General features: G+C 46.5%; 1 pseudogene; it reads left to right on the forward strand.

Annotated features, from left to right (window-relative positions):
• The first annotated feature begins 6,149 nt into the window (after positions 1–6,149).
• On the forward strand, positions 6,150–6,241 carry LOC119326956 (annotated as a pseudogene).
• The last annotated feature ends 12,693 nt before the right edge of the window (positions 6,242–18,934 follow it).

Genomic DNA, 18,934 nt, shown 5'->3' on the forward strand with positions numbered 1-18,934 from the left:
GTTTCTTGTAAGGAACAATGTACGTGCTACTAGCGACAAAAGGCGATTCTAGGTTGCGTTGTACTCCAACGAGTACTACTAGTGGTCGCGGGAGTGTATACCTCATTTTGTGGGTTCGATCCCGGCCGAACGCACAGCGGCCTTTTTAAAAAAAATAGTACTAATACTACACTTCGCTGCGAGCCAATATTTTACACGGGTAGTTTGAGTTTTGAAGTCAAACGGACGTGCGGCCCCACAAACTGGGTGCACTGGACAGCCTAGCCACGTGAACGGGCTTTATTTCCCAGCATCCCGTGGCTCGCGTGCTCTCCCTAGCCGCACCTCGCTTGCAGCTTCCTCATCAGCTAGTAGTAGCATATTTAAACTAGCGCCTCCCAATTAAGCCCGAGGAGCCGAAAAAGCCTGGCAGGGCATTGGGAACTATGCAATATGGCTCTGTACTCTATGTAAAGTGTTGTACTACTAGTACTCTGTAGCTTGTGGCATTGCACGCATGGACTTCACTCCATTATCGGCTCTACTATAAAAGAAATTCCTCTTGACGTGTTTTTTTAAACGGAGGCAAAAGCTTTGCTTCATCTCATTCATAAAGAAGGAACTACTAACAAAGTTCGACGAGATCCATTACACCTCCACAAATGGAAGAGAAAAGCCTAGTCTCGCTGTATCAAATAACTCAAATGTTCAGCCCCCACAAACCGCAGTAACCGTCGCTGATAAACAGGCTGCTAGTGTGTGCGTGAGAGGAGCGGCTGAGTAGGCCAGCTACTCCTACATAAGAGGAGCGACTGAATATAGCACCGAGAGTACCCACTAGGCCACTACACAGGTGTACTACCCCTACATTGATGGTAAAGCGATGGTTCTACAGAACAGTAGTACCCTCCACTTCCAACTGTAGCTCCTTGGCCCTGAGATTCAAGAGTTCAAAACTAGTGCACTATACTAGACTAGACTAGACTAGAAGTATAATACGTCGCACTAATACTCGTAGTTGAGAAAAGTAGTACTAGTACTGCTATAGTACGAGTGCGTACTCCTCCGTCACATAATGTAAGACATTTTTGACACTAGTTGGCGTGTACAAAAAATGGCAAAAACATACCCAAAATTTCTTAATCCACGCAAAAAACTACTACCTAGTGCCAAAAATTTCTTACTAGTGCTATTATTTACAGTATAATGCAATCCCATAATGTTCCATAATGCTAGTACTAGTAGTAAATAATAGCCTCGCCCCTTCGTCGAGGAACGATCTACATTTGGAAGGGACGGGGCCCTACGGTTACTACACTCTTATCTCCTCCTCGCCAGTTCCCCTTCCCCCGAAGAGAAGGCAGTTCGTCGCTGCTCCCATGGATTCGCCAGGCGGTTCTCCTCCTCGTCAGGGCTGGGAGACCTTGGACGACGATCCTCTGGGAGAAATCGCACGCCGCTCCGACGTCCTCACCGCCGCAAGACTCGGTGCTTCCTGCACCAACTTTTTCAAGACACTCTTAAACAGGTTTGGGAAAAGACCATGCTTGTTGGTCTTTCATGCGTCCTCGAGGAGAAGGTTCTTCTATGGGACAATCCTTCGAACAGTCCACCGCTCCCTGGCCATGGTTGCACGTTGACTCCGATAGATTTGCCGACGTTGAGAGGTAGTCGGATTTTGTCCGATGAGCAGGTCAGTAATGGAGTTTGATCATGTAGTACTTAGTTATTCCATTTCCATCCAATAATTTCTCCGCTGCCCACCGTCTTGTATATATGATCAATTGAAAGTATAGCAAGGTTTTTACGCCCCAAACTACAGATGTCGTGTTCTCCACAGGGACTAGGCGACGACAACTATGCTCGGCTAAAGCTAGGTAGAACAATTTTAAGAGATAAATGCAGAAAATAAGAATCTAAACTAACAATGATTGTACCCGAAGATAATCCACAAAAAAATACAAACAACAAAGGGAGATTAAGATTGCAATCACCGTCTTTTTGGTGTTTTCATATTACTTGCGAAACTAAAATGCTAACACAAGGAATCAACACTAAAAAAAGGGTAAACAAGATATGATACTAGGACAGGAATATATCACAACACAAACATATATATTTTCACAAGAACGTAATTAACACAGGGACTACAGAACACACATAAGCACACATAAGCACACATAAGCGAACAGGGCACTACACCATGATTCAGGTTACACAAGTAAACAAATTATACAAGCCACTTGACTAGTATCACAGATCAAGAGTAGTATTGAACAACTAAAAAATAGATAGTAGAAGTAACTAGCACATGGAGCAAGTACTCTTAGAATCTGAATGTTTCAGACTACACGTCTCTGACTACACAAAATTCAGAGAAGAGAAGGAGAAAGAGAGATGGCAGCAGGAGGTTAGAGAAAGAAGAAGCAGCAACTGGGGCATGGGGAAAGAAACAGCAACAGTACGGGATTCAGGTAAGAGCAACAGAGAGGGAGAGAGCAGCAGCAAGGACGAGGGAAGGAGGAGCAGCACCAGGGGCGCAAGACGAGCAGCAACAGCAGGAACGTGAGAAGGAGCAGTACCAGGGGCGTGAGAGGGGAAGCAGCAGCATGGTGAGGAGAAGGAGAAGAGTAACAACGAGGTAAGGGAAGAGCAGCGAGCAGTAGGGAGGCGCTGGATGTGGTGGTGCTGTGGCGACGGCGCGGTGGTGTTGGAGCCGCGAGGTGGTGGATGGCGCTGGTGTTGGATGGCGTGAGTGATGGATGGCGCGAGGTAGTGATGCGGTGAGAGGTGCTGGTGGCGCGCCACCACGCCGGCCTGGCCGCGGTAGCGGCCGGAGGTGGAGAAGGGGTCGGGTGAGGGAGATGGAGATGCCAGGCCTTATTGGGAATAGAGGCTGCGGTAGGGATTTGGTTCCTCTCCTTAGATCTGCACTTTTGCACTTCGGCCCTTCTACTTCTCTTCCTACTTCACAAGTTGATCCTCCACTTCTTTAGGCAGAACCTTGATACTTTAATATTCATCACACTCAAGTCCCTCTTCCTTCTCTTCTTTCATATGCTCATCTCAATAGTCACATAGACGGAATCTTGAAGTTTATAGTGCCTTTGCGCACTTTTCTGCAAAAGAAACAAGTGACAAGTAAATGATCCCTTTATAAGATTTTCATTCAAATATGCAACAGTTCACAGCAAGAATTGATGGTCAGGTCACAATAAACCGCATATTTGAGTGCGAAAAGATGTATATGAAATGTGTTGATCAAGTTCCCCCACACTCAAATCTTTGCTTGTCCTCAAGCAAAGGCATATGACAAGAGCAAGAATATGAACAGTGAGCTGAGTAAAGAATGTCCTGATAAAATAGATCTCCAAACAAGGCATGCTTCAGACTTAGCTAGTGAAAATTAATGGTTAGGAGTGCTTCAAAGCAATAGGATACTAGTAGACTTGATCATTTTAAACGTTTACAACGATAAAAGTGGATCAACAAGTTTGAATGATGATTGTGCCAAAGGTTCCTAAAGAGAGCACGATCCCGAGAATTAAAAGAACTTGTGATCAGATTACTTATTAACAGGAACACAACACTGTGTTTGAACCACTTATTGAATTTTGAAGGAAGCAATGATAATATTTTATCGATCTCACTAAAGGAACATACCATCGATCCCGAGAACATGGTATACACCCGGCTCGACCAATTATATAGTTCTTTTTGTTTGTCTCCCCAAAGGAACATACCATCGATCCCAAGAACATGGTATACACCTGGTTCGACAATTACATTTTTTATCATTAATTACTGCCCAAGCTAACCCGATTTCACATGCCACCGATCCCGAGAACATGACATGCTACTGTAGGTAGTCAGACTAATTTATTCAATATTACTTATCTTAAATGAACAACGCATAAGCACAAAAAAAGGAATCATCACTTCTCCATGTCTGGTTCACATGCTACCGATCCAGGGAACATAGCATGCTAATCCATAGTGGTTAGGTGATTGCTCTCAATGGGTACACATTAGGCACAAACTCAGCATCTGACACTTAATGATCTAGGTGTATCAAGGTAAAAGCAGAAAATGATTAAGTTTTCTAGTGTACTAGGGATTTGAGCACTCAAAACTAGTAACTTTCACTAATTTCGGCAAAGCAAGCATTGTGTAGATCACTAGTTTACAAGGCATTCAACACTCACTTCACATATTCACATCAATCACCCTATGTCGAAGGTAAAATTCAGTGGGACGATATTTAAGAAATTGCTCAAGCGACCCAAATAACATTTGATTACAACATGTATAATGTATGATGGTATTCAGATTGGAGTCATGAAACAGCTCATCGGGCTTATATGATGTAGGTCTCGCTTGATCACTCTCACATCCTCGTGCATTGTGACTCCTCTCTTTTTGCTTCCCTATCCTCATGCCTGCTCCAGCTTCTCTCTTCATGTGTGCTCCTTGCTTCTCCTCATCCCCATGCCATGAGTCCACCGGGGTCCCAGGGAATGTCATCTCGAACTTGGTCAGCATGTAGTGGATCGTGCACAAGCAACAACCTGAAAGAGCACTCAACCAAGGAAACAATACAAGTGACAAGGGTAATGCCCTCTAAATCATCTATAGAGTACCCAATTACATAAGCATAGCTATAAAGCACATGTTTAGGATGGTACAAATCAGTAAGCTCAATGCTAACATGAGAATGATATTTATCATTAAGCTCAAGACTAACATGGGAATGATGTGTTTCATTAAGCATAGAACTAGCACGAGGAAAGTAACTGTGATCATCACAAATGAGAGTAATGCCACTAACAGGGTGTGTATGATCATGTCCAAACAAATAGTTTTTCAAATCTACCTTAAGTGATGGCATCATGTAATGCAAGTTAGAAGCAAAGAAATCACAAGGGAGCATGTCATCAAGAGGATTGGGTAAACCTGACACATCACGCTCATGTATGACAATAGGCCAATGAATCTCAGGTTCTTCATCTTCATCTACAGCAGCTTCTTGTACTTCTTCAGGAGTAGTAGATGATGAGTCTTCAACTTGATCACTTGGAAATTGTAGCTCTTGATCATCTTGTTCCTTGTCTTCTTGTAAATATTCTTCAAGTTGAGGACTCTCATCCTCTGGATCTTCTATGGTGCTACTACCAGCAACACTTAATTGAGTCTGAAGTGTCCCCATCTGTGAATATTCACTAACATGATCTGGTAGGGTTGCTGAGATCACTACCTCGCTTTCTTTCTGAGCAATGTTCTCCTCATCACCATCACTGCTAAGTTTCAACAGTGACACTAATGACTTCCACCAGTCATGCAGCTCAGCAACACGTGGGATCTTCTCAGGATATTGAAGTATCAACTCTTCTAAATTTGACTCAACCTCTTGTATCTCTCTCCTTGGAATGTCTCCGACTTGCTTAGTTGTATGTGCAGGAGTTGGAATCTCATCTTCACTATTCTTCTCAGAGATACTCTCTTTAACTGTGATAGAGGCAACCACCGGTGGAGCTAATGATTTCCTCTTGACAAATAGCCCAGATACCGTTGTAACACAAGTGTGGGCAGTTGGTGACACGACTAAATTCCACCAGTCACATAGTTGACTAACACAAGTGAATTTCTCCATATCTTGTTGTCTCAACTTAGCATCAATCATAGTAGGTTCCTCATAAACATCTTCTTGCAACTTTGACTCATTCTGGACAGTTTCATTGCCATGAGGTATTGGATCTACTATTGTGGTTTCCATCTGATCTACAGTAGTTTCATCATCTTGAAAAATATCATAATCATCATCAAGGATAATTGAAGTAAGATCAATCTTTCTATATGGAGGATCTAATTCAGTTCTGAAATGTTGTTGTCCCCGGAATGAAACATGCTGGTTTTGAATATTAGGCACCATGGATGATTTCTGTTCACTTATGGAACACACAGCTTCTGATTGCACGAGGCTTGCAACCTTCGGATTTGAACTAGGCCTTTCATAACCCCATTGCATTTGGTGGAAGGCAATGCTCTCAATGAGAATAATTACACCCTCGACGGTCTTGTTCATGATTATTCCACCAGCTGACATATCAATAAGATCTCTTGAAGCATGTGCCAGCCCTCTATAGAATATTTGAAGCACTAACCAATCCTTTTGCCCATGATTAGGACATTTTCTAAGCAAATACTTATATCTCTCCCAAGCTGCATACAAGCTCTCACTACCATCTTGCGCAAAACTGAGGATCTGGTCACGAATTGCAGCTTGCTTATGAAGTGGAAAATATCTATGCAGGAAAGCTTGTGAAATATCACCCCAAGTGTATGATCTTGATGGCAAAGAATAGTACCAGTCCTTAGCAGCATCTCTGAGAGAGAATGTGAACAACATACACTTGATAGCATCTTGGGAAACGCCATGATACTGGACTGTATTGGCATACTCCAGAACATTACTAATGTGCTCATGAGGGTCTTCATTGGGTAATCCTCTAAACTGATTATGCAAGACGAGAGCAATAAGTCCAGGCCTCAACTCAAAATTTTCCGCCTCAATAGATGGCCAAATTGGCCCTGTCATCATGTCCAAACTACTTGGCAACCAAAGATCATGTACTAAAGCCATATGTTCAAGTGCAACTGTCAATCAACCTACAAATAATAAGATATCCTACACACGCTCACAAACATGAAACATTGGTGAGAGGGTTAGTATCCTAATAAGCCGAAGCAAAAAAAAGTAAAAAGGTAAAAGAAACACAGAAATAAATTTGACTGGAAATTTAAACAAAAACTAAACTAAGCCTAGTCTATAGCTTCGCACAATCGCTCGACGCTAGTCCCCGGCAACAGCGCCAAAATGATCAATTGAAAGTATAGCAAGGTTTTTACACCCCAAACTACGGATGTCGTGTTCTACACAGGGACTAGGCGACGACGACTATGCTCGGCTAAATCTAGGTAGCACAATTTTAAGAGATAAATGCAGAAAATAAGAATCTAAACTAACAATAATTGTACCCAAAGATAATCCACAAAAAAAAATACAAACAACAAAGGGAGATTAAGATTGCAATCACCGTCTTTTTGGTGTTTTCATATTACTTGCGAAACTAAAATGCTAACACAGGGGATCAACACTAAAAAAAGGGTAAACAAGATATGATACTGGGACAGAAATATATCACAACACAAACATATATATTTTCACATGAACGTAATTAACACAGGGACTACAGAACACACATAAGCACACATAAGCGAACAGGGCACTACACCATGATTTAGGTTACACAAGTAAACAAATTATACAAGCCACTTGACTAGTATCACAGATCAACAGAGTAGTATTGAACAACTAAAAAATAGATAGTAGAAGTAACTAGTACATGGAGCAAGTACTCTTAGAATCTGAATGTTTCAGACTACACGTCTCAAACTACAGAAAATTCGGAGAAGAGAAGGATAAAGAGAGATGGCAGCAGGAGGTTAGAGAAAGAAGAAGAAGCAACTAGGGCATGGAGAAAGGAGCAGCAACAGTACGGGATTCAGAGAAGAGCAACAGAGAGGGAGAGAGCAGCAGCAAGGGCGAGGGAAGGAGGAGCAGCACCAGGGGCGCAAGACGAGCAGCAGCAGCAGCAGGAACGTGAGAAGGAGCAGTACCAAGGGCGTGAGAGGGGAAGCAGCAGCGTGGTGAGGAGAAGGAGAAGAGCAACAGCGAGGTAAGGGAAGAGCAGCGAGCAGCAGGGAGGTGCTGGATGTGGTGGTGTTGTGGTGACGACGCGGTGGTGTTGGAGGCGCGAGGTGGTGGATGGCGCTGGTGATGGATGGCGTGAGTGATGGATGGCGCGAGGTAGTGATGCGGTGGGAGGTGCTGGTGGCGCACCGCCACGCCGGCCTGGCCGCGGTGGCGGCCGAAGGTGGAGAAGGGGTCGGGTGAGGGAGATGGAGATGCCAGGCCTTATTGGGAATAGAGGCTGCGCTAGGGATTTGGTTCCTCTCCTCAGATCTGCACTTTTGCACTTCGGCCCTTCTACTTCTCTTCCTACTTCACAAGTTGATCCTCCGCTTCTTTAGGCAGAACCTTGATACTTTAATATTCATCACATTCAAGTCCCTCTTCCTTCTCTTCTTTCATATGCTCATCTCAATAGTCACATAGACGGAATCTTGAAGTTTATAGTGCCTTTGTGCACTTTTCTGCAAAAGAAACAAGTGACAAGTAAATGATCCCTTTATAAGATTTTCATTCAAATATGCAACAGTTCACGGCAAGAATTGATGGTCAGGTAACAATAAACCGCATATTTGAGTGCGAAAAGATGTATATGAAATGTGTTGATCAATATAGGTCTGGGTCGGTGCCAACGAAGATTGGTTTGCATACCTCCGGCCTGATACCACCATCATTTTGCACAACATCCACAGCAGTGCGGCCGTTCCGGTAGACCCCTTCTCCACCATTGGGATCGGCCTTCCGGACTGGCTGGGCTTGAATACGTATGATGATGCCTACATGAGATTGAAGAAGATAGCAATTGCGGACCCGCCGACAAAGCGACGCGGCTACGACAATTACTATCTCATCGCGGTGTTTGACATAAGGATTGCCATCAATGCAAGACGCAGTAACGGCAGAGGCTGGCGCATGTTGGCGGCGGAAGATTTGTACCCCTACACGTTCGAAGACGCCGTGCGCCATCTAGGTCGCATCTTTGCGGTGACAAGCTAGGGGACTTGTTTCATCTGGTTGCCATCCTACAGTACGGGAGATTACAAACGGAATGCACAAACCATCATTTGCATCCCTAACGGTAAACCATCATTTGCATCGGTCTAATCTGGAACCTTGTAGCTGAATTTGGCATATTGGGATCAACTATCTTAGCAGTCGTTACCCATGGTACCACTGATGTGCAACATGGTCACACAATCTACCACGATCGGACCGTCACCATCTACCCAGGTATTCCATTTTTTAACCCTCTCGCCTTCTCTTCCATTGTTGTACTAGTAGTATACTTAGTACTACTAGTAGGAGTACTTTTTACCTTGGAGGACGCGTATAGCTAGCTGGGCCCTTGAAGACTTGAACCCACTAGCTGCCACCATTTTTGTTTTTCCATGTCTTACTATCTCATCCATGTAGCCAAGAGCGGCTATATATAATAAGCCGGTTATTTTACTTCCTCTATACCGGAGTAGTACTATTTGCTGCATAGTATTACTGACCACCATAATTGAGCACAACATTACTATGCATGGACCTTGACTATGTACGTCACCATGTGTCCAGATCTGGATGCCGCGTGTACCAAATGAACAGCGCCGAGTTCGACCCCCGTGATGCTACGTGGGTGCCGAGGAACACTCTTGGAGAGTACTCGCTTTTCATCGGGGATAGCTACCCCATTGTGAAGCGGATGCCACCTTCCGTGCACGACACGGAAGGCATGCCGTTCATGAAGCATGGTTGTGTCTTAATTGCATACCGCCGGATGAACGACATGCTGGGACACGCTATCCCTGATTTATGTCGCTTCAGCTTGGATGAGTCTCCATCGTGTGGAATCGGACTAGAAAGCTGCGACAATGATTCCCGTTGCCCACCGCTATGGATCATGCCATCCATGAAGAACACCTGGGACTGGAACCTGGAGGAGGACATGCATGTAGCGCATCTATAACGTGTAAGTCGAGTACGGTAATTGTGAACGGTAGCGCTGTGAATATATGTAGACTAGTCGTGCACAAATTTATCACATGAATTGGAGATGAACTTGTGTGGCATACTGGCATTTGTCCTTTAGAATTTATTACTAGTAAATGTGTTATGTGTACGTGCAACTTGTGTGGCTGTTGCACGGGCTCCAACATGCTCTTTGAGAAAAAAAGGTGGCACAGCTTTCGATATACGTGACGTGGCGGCATCATACAGTAGCATCGTTCGCTATAGTTGTAGTACACTCCTACTAGGACGACAACTCCTATAAATCTTGCGCTTGGCTCTTTGCCTCTTCGGGAGGTTCAACAGTTCGTACTTGTGTGAACCTTGCACTTGCCTCTTCGCCTCTTCAGAAGGTCCAAAAATCATGATACTACAGTACAATATGCGTCTGGCAATCTGACACCGATTGAACTGCTACACGTCTACCGCGAGGGCGAGGCGAGGGCGAGGGAGAGGAAGAGGGAGAGGGCGCTGTAGTCAAAACCCTCTCCTCGTCCCGCGAACCACCGCGTGCGTGGGCGAGAGAGAGGCATAGTAAGCAAGCTTCTCCTCGTTCAGCGAGTTGATGGGACACATCAAAGCAGCACTAGTACTAGTAGTAGTCCATACTGCATCCTTTCCGATTAATATGGCTTAATTTGAAACGAGAAAAATACACTGGCGGTCAACGTATGTAACAATACGCTCTTTATGGTCACTATATATAGTTTTGCGTCGATTATACAATCACTAGCTCATCGTAGAGCACCGTATTGCACCCTACTGACCGGCCACATAGTCGACGTGGCAATTTGTTGACTGGTTAAATTGTCACCTGGTTTCTGGGTCCCACCTGTCAGTTGGCGTAGCAAAGAAATCAGTTAAACAAAACTTTACGCAGGCACCACACGAGTCCAACCCTTGCGCCCAAACCGCCCTGGCTGTGTATGTGAGTGCATGCACGTGTCCTCCCTCGGCCTTCCAACAAAGAGTGTATGTCAGCTATAAAACAAAGAGTGTAGTAGTACATGATGTACATCTACACTTCCAATGCATTTAGCCTTTAATCTAAATCGATATTGATTGACTAATGCACCAACTTGTGTTGTAGGTATAGGCTACATGTCTATCCTTAATTACAGCATGCAACGGCCTTCATTTATTATTCTTATCTCAATGGTCGCATGCACACATAAGTCTGCTACTTTTGGGCGTTAATTATACCCTGGTCAATGTGTAAATCTCTAAATGTACAGTCTTTCACGGACGTAGGGAGTAGGTTGAGCACTTGAGCGTGAGCGTGTGTGTTGCGCCATGTGCTGTGTGCCGCATGGGTGCGTGAGTGTTGCGTGCGTCCATGTGGAGTACGTGTGAGTGTTGCATGTTGCATGCATGGGGCTTACTCCCTCCCATTGACATGTTCATATTTCAAACTTACTCTGTTCCCTCCATATGGTGATACTCCCTCTGTTCCCAAATACTCCAGTACGGAGTAAAAGCCTCCCTCTGTTCCCAAATACGGAGTATTTGTCTTTCTACAGATTTCAACAAGTGACTAGGTACGGAGCAAAATGAGTGAAGTGAGTGTAGAGGCATAGGGATACTATAGAAAGGTAATCCTCGCGATCCATCATTCCCCATCTCGGTCACAGAGAACTATTCAACTATCTTTGCAGTGAAGTGACAATACACGCTGCAGCAGATGGGACACGTAATTAATAAGCTGAACCAGCATGTTGGTGTTACTAAATCAGCCTTACCTAGTACTGCCATCATGTTTGCCAATAGAGCACGCTTCCGCAAATACGCCTACGCACCTGTGTCCTCCATTGACTGACATATGGGCCCTCTTGTGGTAGACCCACATGTCATCGGTGTAACTATTTACACTCCGGAGGACGGTGCCTATATCCTGGTAGTAGTACTAGTAGAATTGAGATTTAATGCACCTTCTTCCCCGTCTTCCACTCTTCTTCCTCCTCTCTTCTTCTTCCTCCTCTCTTCCCCATCATCGGCCGCACACCATTTACCCCCGCTTACTACTCGCCCGCCCGCGCCATCTTCCTTGGTAGCTCGCGCGTACCATATCCCCTCGCTCACTGCTCGGCCACACGAGGAGAAGCTTCTTTGCTCGCCCGCCCGAATCCACTTCCCCGCTGGATCGCACGCACCGAAAACCCCAATGGCAGAACCGACTGACACGTAGAGCCGCGATTGGAATTCCCTCCCCGATGTTCTCTTGGAGCAGATCTGTAGTCGTATGGACCTACTCAGCACCGTCCGTCTGGCCGCATGCTCGGTGTCTTTGTACCATCTACTCGTCTGCAACCGGCCGGCTCTTTTCAAGACACCCTGCTTGCTGATGCCCGATCCTCGCAGGTGGCCCAGACACCGACTTGACAATCCTACGGAGGTTGCCATGGTGCCCCTCGACATGCTACCACTACCCGTCCACCTGTCCTTCATGCGCGGCCACTACTGGGCGGGCATGAAGGCCAACTGGATCGTCCTCATCCACCACACCGGTAGTCCGTGGCATCTCGTGGATATCTACACCCAGCAAGAGATCACCCTTCCATTGTTGGATACCGCCGACATCGAGCCTCGCGGCCCGTCGGACACTCCTGCCTACTACGCACGAGATGAGTCAAGCTTTTGGCTCGACCTCTGTTTGCAGAAAGTTGTAATCTGCGAAGTGCCCGCACCATCAGAAGACTACATGGATTACAAGCTTTTTCCCTTGTTCAACATGGGATTAGTCTATCTAGAATCCGGTCGCCATACATGGTTATGGCTCATCATCAATCCTGTTGAGGCAACATTTCTGTCGGATGCTATAGTGCACGATGGCATCGTTTACGCGGTCGACGCATAGATTGGCTGACTATACTGGTGGAATCTATCATCGTGTAATTGTTCTATCTCATCTCATCTTTACCTTATGAATACGACTGCCTGTTCATTTGTTACAAATTTAGAATACATAGCATGTCTATAACCACATCATTGCTATATGTTCCTCTCATTTCCTAGATTTTTATGACCACACATGTTATTGTTAGAGTTGATATGAGAACAATTGGCATCTAATGATTGTTAGAATACATATTATGAGCATAACATCATGATTGCTATATGTTACACTTGTTTACTAGATTTTTATAACAACGCATGTTATTGCTTAGAGTTGATATGAGAATAGTAATAGTAAGTGCTATGGTAGAATATGAGTAGGCGTTGTCATAGCTGTTTTCCTCTCATTGTTACATGATGTTTGAACCATGACATGTTGCTAGAATATGAAAGCCATTGGCTTATTTTTTTAACTTGGGGTATGATTATGACCACGGCATTGCAATTCTCTGTCTATGATATGTGTCACTGTTATAATAATCTTAATTCCACACATACTCGAAACATGATTGTTTATTTTTGTCCTTTTGGTCTCCAATTTGAATTGTTGCAGCAGACGCAAATATGCTAGCCTTCATGATTCCAGGACCTGGAATCATACCAGCCGATGGGTGCTGGTTTATCGCTCATTCAGCTGACGGCGGTCATTTGATGCTCATTCGCACATACCAAATTGACCAAACCATTACATCAAACCACATACAGTACAATGCGTGGGGCGTTCGTGACATTGATGGCTATGGCTGCTTCGTGTTCGAGAAAGATCCCAGCTCCGTTGGGCCAGGCGTATTCAACTAGAGGCGGGATTACAGCCTCGGCAACCACTCCTTGTTCCTCGGGCTCAATTATCCGATCATCCAACCAATCATCAATCATATCACCGGCGATGAGTACTGTGCTATGAAACTTCCATTCGCGAGGGGGGGCTATGTTTACACATCATACCATGGGTTTCATGAATCACCATATCCAGAGATTCGTCGACACAGCTTGTTGCCAGGTAATCTTCAGTGTGTGAAAGGCATCAAGCTTCCATGCGATGGATGGCTTTTGCAAACCCGACATGCGGCGGTGTGGTTCATGCCAACAGCAAATACGCACAACTTGATTCGTGCTGATATCTAGACTGAGCCATGTATTCTGCTATTGTAGCACGACCCTCTTTTGTTGGATATTATGTACTATTGTTAGTTTGAAGCACTCCTCTGGTTTGAAGGATAGATACCTTCCTGGGATCAAGTGCATCCTAACTCACCTGCGTAGGATGTACTGATAATGATGATGGAGATGCTGTGTAGAAGCCATATATATACATATATATCAGTTAGGCTTCAAGTGCGTACTTGTTAGTTAAACCTATGTATAAATTGTGACACTAAATATGACTAGTAAGTAGTACAGTAGCAGTACTAGTATACGTCGGTCAAATTATTCATCATGTCCACACATTGAATTTACGTGACAACACGCTGCGCGTGAGGTGACACAAGAATCCCGGCGGCGTGTTCGGGTATTCCGGACTTCAGATTTGGAGTACCACTTATCTGTCGAAATCTTTTTTTCGAAATGGAGGCAAAAGATTTGCCTCATCCATTAAATAAGAGGAGAATAGAGTTTAGAGTTTTTACAAGCGCCCTTGCAAAACGGCATGGCAATTACTCTCGTACAACTGTCGAAGAAGCATGAGTTTTTACTCTGTCAAAATCTTTCATCATTCACTTAAAACAGTCGATTGGTCATACATTGAGTACCATATAACTGGAATTACCGATGCAAGTCGAAGAAGGATTGGCCGATGCTGCCGACTGGCGTCAAGTTTGATCCCAGGGATCAGGAGCTGATCGAGCACCTTGAGGCCAAAGTGAGTGTTGACAACGCGAGATTTCAGTCTCTCATTGATTTGTTCATACCAACCATCGACAGCGAGCATGGCATATGCTACACCCAACCTGAGAAACTTCCAGGTAAGACACTGATCGGCCGTCTACTTGCACAAACATATTCCTTTCTTTATAGCTCTATTTTCTTTTTAGACGCAGACCTGGTGAAACAATTACAATTTGAAAGCTAATAAAAAGTGAAACAAGTGACTGCAACATGCCAAAGATGTTATGAAAATGCCAACTAGGTACACTAAAACCTATATTCCACAATACTGCAGGTATCACACTGAGTGGCCTAAGGAAGCATTTCTTCCAGCGCAATTCCAGGGCGTTCAAAAGGGGCACGTGGACGCGTCGCAAGATATAGTCGGAGTGCGGCACGCACGCAATGTGGCACAAGACCGGCAATACCTTGCCTGTGATGGTCAACGGCCGGCAGACAGGCAGCAAAAAAGGTTCTGGTGTTGCACACCAACAAGAACTTCAAACAGCAGAGGACCAACTGGGTGATGCTCCAGTACCACATCGGGGACCTAGAGCAAGAGAAGGAGCGGGAGCTGGTCCTCTACAAGATTTTCTACCAGACAAACACTAGGGCCAGGAGTAGTTTGGTATTGGTAGTTGTACTACCTTGTTATCCGCAAGTTGGTATTGTTGTTAACGATCTTTTGGTATGAACTTGCATTTGCTTTCAACCATCATGCCGAGGGTCGACGTGGATATAAAGCTGAATCATTTGTTTCGAAACGAATTCTCAGGCACCTGATTTTTATTTGATGGGTAGCATAAGCACCCGCCGTTCGAATTCCTAGTTCTGCAGTTTTTTTGAAACAAGTGCATGCACTTATTATCACGATAAAAAAACAATATTCGTGCTGCGTCCCAGTTATCAGTCTGTGCTTGCAGAATTCTCTCGTTTATTGAGCACATATATTGTTTTTTCAGGTCGAGCAAGTTTCAACTAGGCTGTAGACTGACCAGGGTTGGTTATGTTTTTAACAGGCCCAGCCCATGACAACAACGGGGCACAAAGATCCAGCAGGTATCTACTAGCCTCTGGCCCGCCAGCGTTAGTTATATTTTGTCTTACAACATCCGCAGGCAGTTTTGTTACTGAATCAAACACACAGCCCAGTTCTATTTTCCTCTTGAAACGCATGTCCTACATCCGTTTTCTAATCTCTACCTATAGTTTTACTAGTTCATATACACGTATCATTATATTGAAAACACATAAAATTCCCTTTTCATATTTACATCCTTATTTTTGTTGTTTTTTCCCACCTAGCGTTGATTTTTTTACCACTGGTTTTCCCTTAAACCAACTCAATTGTCCCACGTCTTATTTGCTTACAAAAACAAAATGATTTTTTTGGCAAATCAATAAGTTCTTAAAAAATGTTTATCATTTCGGGATTACAACAGTTTGGACTCCACCGAAATATGCAAAATAAGGTTGAACTTTTTGACCGTGGTCCTGGGCAGAAAATGGGTTGTAATAAATTACTTAAGAATTAGCAAATGGGTTGCAAATTATAAAAAATAGCAAATGGGCTGCAAATTGTAAAAAATAGCAAATGGGCTTTATGTTGTCTGCCACAGATTTGGAGGCTGACTTGTGGGCCTACTAAGTTCATGCGTACACAAGGTTTCTTAAAAAAGAAACTTAGTCAACAATCGACTCTACCAGCGTCAGACCGTTAGATGTCAATCTAACGGCAATCGTGCTTCTTCAGTCTCTGATCTTTCTGCCCCAGCCGCCCAAACCAGCGCCGTCGGAACCGCCTGCTCCCGCCTCCCGTGGCCCGCAGTGCTGCCAGGCAGGCCTCATGGCCCTATCATACTCGCATCCCTGGCCTGTCTATCCCTCTACTCACCGACACCTCCTATTATTTTACGGTGACGGCAGCCGAACCAGTCAACCCTCATACTCTCCAACGTGTGGGCAGCCACTGCCGTGTCTTCGCTGGCTCCCTATCGTTCCCTTCGTAGGCCTTGCCGTCGTCCACCGCCCTGGTGCTCTCGGCGCGGCGTGGTCAACGATGTCCATCCAACGGCCGTAGTGCTTCTTCAACCTCTGATCTTCTTGCCCCATCCGCCCAAAGCAGCGCCGGTCGTGCCGCATGCTCCTGCCTCCCATGGCCGGCTATGCTGCCGCGGAGGCCTCACCTTCCCCATACTACTCCCACCGCTGGCCAGGCCTTCCCTCCACTCACCCACTCCCCCTGTTATTCTGCCGCGACGGCAGCCTCACACCACAGTCGAACCAGTGAACCCTCGTACTCCTCTCTGCATGGGCATCCACTGCCGCGTCTTCCCCGGCTCCGCGTCATCCCCTTCCTAGGCCTTGCCGTCGTCCACCGCCCTGGTGCTCTCAGCGTGGTGTGGTCAATGTGGTTAACGATCGACTTCCATTGGAAGAGTATTGTACTTGGAGAGGCTGACAGCTGGGTCCACGGCAGCCGCAAGGAAGTGCCTCCTTATTACGTGCAAAATAATTATTCCTCCACCTGACAGCAGGGACCCACCGAATGGGCCACCAGTATTTCGTGGAAAAAACGTTTCCCCCCTGGCTGCTGTGACCCACCGGACAGGCCACCGTATTTCACGAAAAAAACGTTTGCCCCTGACCGCTGGGACCCACCGTACGGACCATCGTATTTCGCGAAAAAACGTTCCCCCGTAGTCAGCTCGGACCCACCGAAAGTGCCTCCTTATTACGCACAAAGAAATGAATACTCCCCCTGCCAGCTGGAACCCAGCATAGTGGGAGGCTGACTTGTGGGCCTACCAAGTTGACGGGGACGGAGGGCTTTGTCAACTTAGTCAATATGAACGATTCTAGCTCCTGTTACCGTACGATGTTCATCCAACGGCCGTAGTGCTTCTTCAACCTCTGGTCTTCTTGCTCCAGCCGCCCAAACCAGCGTCGGTCGTGCCGCGTGCAACTGCCTCCCGTGGCCGGCTGTGATGCCGCAGATGCCTCACCGCCCCCTACTACTCCCACCGTTGTCCAGGCCATCTCTCTACTCACCCACACCCCCTGTTATTCTGCGGCGATAGAAGCCTCACACCACAACCGAACCAGTGAATCCTCGTACTCCTCTTCGCGTGGGAATCCACTGTTGCGTCTTCCCCGGCTCTGAGTCGTCCCCTTCCAAGGCCTCGCCGTCGTCCACCGCTGTGGTGCTCTCGGCGCGGTGTGGTCAACGTGGTCAAGGAACGACTTCCATCGGACGTGGACTGTACGTGGAGAGCCTGACAGCTGGGTCCACGGCCGCCGCAAGGAAGTGCCTCCTTATTACGTGCAAAATCATGATTCCTCCACCTGACAGCGGGGACCCACCGGACGGGTCACCGTATTTTGCGAAAAAAACGATTCGCCCCCCTGACTGCTAGGACCCACCAGCTACATCTTCACACGCAAGGAAGTGCGTCCGGGCAAAAAAAACGATTCGCCCCCCTGACTGCTGGGACCCACCAGCTACATCTTCGCACGCAAGGAAGTGCCTGACAGTCGGGACCCACCTGGTCGAAGAGTACGTGGTCTTGTCATTCTGGTCGTGAACATGTACGTACATACTGGTCGATGTAGAGGCGCGCACGTGTCATAGATGTAGAGGCGCGCACGTGTCGTAGTAGAGGCGGGCACGTAGCATGTACACGTACGTACAGCGGCGAGGGTGCAAGAAAGAAAATATGGCCACGTACATACATACGGGCAGGGTCTCTAACGCCTATCGCACATACGTACATGGCTGGGTCGGAACGGAGAAACAGCGTCGTCGTCGTGTTCATAGGGAGCCAACCGGCTGGGTCGGAACAGAATGCGTGGTCGTATTCATCGGGAGGGCTTGGACGGAACAGGCGATGGAGACGAGGCCTGGCGTACCACACAACGGAGGAAACGGCCTTGTGTTCGACCGGCCACGTTCGAAACGGGGTCCTGTTGATCGGGAGGGGCCTGGCGTACCGCAAAACGGAGGAAACAGACCTCCTACGGTCGAAACGAGGGTCTTGTTGATCAGGAGGGGTGTGGCGTACCGCAAAACAGACAAAACGGACTTGTGTTGGAGCGCTACGGTCGAAACGGGGGTCCTGTTCATCGGGAGGGGTGTGGCGTACCGCAAAACAGAAGAAACGGACTTGTGTTGGAGCGCTACGGTCGAAACGGTGGGAGGGGTGTGGCGTACCGCAAAACGGGACTCCACGGGATACTGTTCATCTCCACCGTCAACCTCCTCCAGCCTCCATGGGCTACCGTCGACCTCCTCCGGCCTCCACGGCCTCCTGTTCATCCAGCCTCCACCACGCGCTACTTCGCCGGCTACTGTTCAACCACCCCTCCATGGGCACCCCTCCACCGTCTACTGTTCATCCAGCCCTCCACACCACGGGGTCCTGTTCAACCACCCCTCCACCGTATACTGTTCATCCA

The sequence above is a fragment of the Triticum dicoccoides genome, chromosome 6B, assembly GCF_002162155.2.
Source record: "Triticum dicoccoides isolate Atlit2015 ecotype Zavitan chromosome 6B, WEW_v2.0, whole genome shotgun sequence".
In the NCBI taxonomy this organism is placed as follows: domain Eukaryota; kingdom Viridiplantae; phylum Streptophyta; class Magnoliopsida; order Poales; family Poaceae; genus Triticum; species Triticum dicoccoides.